Genomic DNA, 2,319 nt, shown 5'->3' with positions numbered 1-2,319 from the left:
TAGTCAAGTACAGTTATTCCAGGCCACTTTCTCTTACACAGCATATGCTATTCTCCTTGTGTCTGCTACACAAACCTGGTTCAGAGTAGTTCACTGACTGCCCCATAAACAAACCCGGAGAGTCCCTTTGTTTAAACTGATTTCCCTCCCAGGACACTCCACTTACCCTATCAATTAAAATTATCCATATTTTAAGATCTATACTTTGCTCCAGTGACACAAAGCCTTTCCTGATCATTTCAATCCATAGAGTTATCTCCTTCTGATGAATTAACACTATAATATTTATTTTGTACTTTTCACTTACTTCTTTACATTGTAAATTGAAGATTTATGTGAATATGCCTGATATTCCCAATTAGACATAAGCTCCATAGCATGCACCATATATTACATTTCTGATGGTTTTCCCAATGCCTAGCACAGAACCATTTACATAGGAATTATTCAACGAATGCTTGTTAGTTGAACAAGGTCTGTACTCTAGCCTCGATACACAGAAACTAAAGGACCAAGCTGCCTCGTGCTGTCTCCCCCAATAAAAATTCAAGCAACTTGGTCCCAGAGTGCCTCCTGGAGGATATCACCTCACTTCTTAACAGTTTCTCACATCACAAGACTAGTTTTGGGTCCCAAATATAATTCTTACCATAGAATCTTTGGCTATAAACATTTCCCCATGAATAGGTGAAGATACAGATTTAGAATTAACAGAAGTAAGTCTGATCACAGTGGTTTCTCTGTGAAACATTCAACTCCAAGAAGAAAAAGATTGTAGCCATCCCCAGCATTTACAATGTGCCCTTCACTATGCTAAGTAAGCACTTTACATATGTTTAACTCATTAAACCCTCACAACAATATTCTAAGGCACAGCAGAGAGAATTATTCCCATTTTATAGGTGAGGAAACTTGGTCTTAGGGATGTTAAAAAACTTGCTTAAGGTTACACTAACTGGCAATTTGCAAGTGAGTTCAGATGTGACTTCACATCTAACCTCAAGTCGCATGATTTTACCCGCCCTGCTTTACTGCCCCCCAACATAGAAATTAGGACCAAAGCCTCATGATGATACTTCAAGTAACTAGATTCTAAATGAAGAATTTTTTCCAGAACATAATATATAATAAATATAAATGACATTTTGAGGCTGCTTTAAGCCAAACAGAGTGAAATATCAGATAACTTCTAAAATATATGCATTTTAATTAATCTCATAAATAATATTTCACATTTAAACTAAAAATTATTAAGATTTCAAAATGAAAAAAATTTTTTTCTCATTCTGAGCAAAAGCTTATTATTTATTATGTAATTAAGTAGAAGGTTGAAAACAGTGCCAATAAATTTGTTCGCTTTCCAAATAAACATCAAATAAAAACAAAAACTGAGTCATATCATAGCATGTGACTCTAACAGTCAGCCCCTTTTTAGATCAGTTTCCCAAAGTTCATCTGCAATTATACTGATGAACAGAAACCAACAGAGTAAATCATACGAAACCTGTTCAACGTCACTAGTAATCAAGGAAATATAAATCAAAACATTGAGATATTATTTTTCATCTGTCCAACTCTATATAAATTTTATGATAATATTTAATGACAGGTTAAGAGTACTTACATATATAGTAAGACTATTGAAATTTTTTCATCCTTTAACCCATTAATCTCTCTTTTATGAATTTACATAAGGAAATAATCAGAAATAAAGTAAAAGATTTGTGTTCAAGGATACTTGTGTGGCATTGGAGTAGCAATTCACAAAATATTAACAGCGGTTATCTTTAACAATTAGGATTGGAGGAGATTTTGATATTTCTAATTTAACTATTCCTATATACTTATATCCAATAGATTTCCAATCAACGTTCTCAAATTGTGTCCTCGACCACTCTGAAAACATCACTAGCCTGCAAGACTGCGGCTAATACCAAGGGAAATTTATTTCAACTCGAAAGTCTGTTTTCTAACCCATCTCCAAGAGAAGTTCTTCTCACATCAGATTTGCTAGCCTACCTGTATGATGTCTTGTTCCATTACTGGTTTTGGAATCAGCCAAGCCACCCATATTTCCACTCACCTGGGTTGGATGTGTACTGCATTGCAATCATTAGCATGGATGATGCAGAGAGATTGACGTGGGCGGGCACTCCTTCTCTCCTTGAGGAACCCACTGAAATAAAAATAGTTTTAATTAGACACAATTAATCTATACACATACTTGCTACTTTGCATAGAGCATGAGAGCTGAGAAGAAATACTGTTTTTAAAAAGGTCCCAACCAAATCAACGGACATTTTCCACAAAAAAAAAAAT

General features: G+C 34.7%; 1 protein-coding gene across 1 annotated transcript in view; it reads right to left on the bottom strand.

The window, feature by feature from the left end:
* Positions 1-2,319, bottom strand: part of UNC79 (unc-79 homolog, NALCN channel complex subunit) — a 185,541-nt gene that overhangs the window by 173,592 nt on the left and 9,630 nt on the right. The window lies entirely within an intron of this gene.

Source organism: Pteropus vampyrus, unplaced genomic scaffold (genome assembly GCF_000151845.1).
Source record: "Pteropus vampyrus isolate Shadow unplaced genomic scaffold, Pvam_2.0 Scaffold219, whole genome shotgun sequence".
Classification (NCBI taxonomy): Eukaryota; Metazoa; Chordata; class Mammalia; order Chiroptera; family Pteropodidae; genus Pteropus; species Pteropus vampyrus.
The sequence above is the reverse complement of the archived record's forward strand: the minus strand, read 5'-3'. Positions and strand labels throughout refer to the sequence as shown.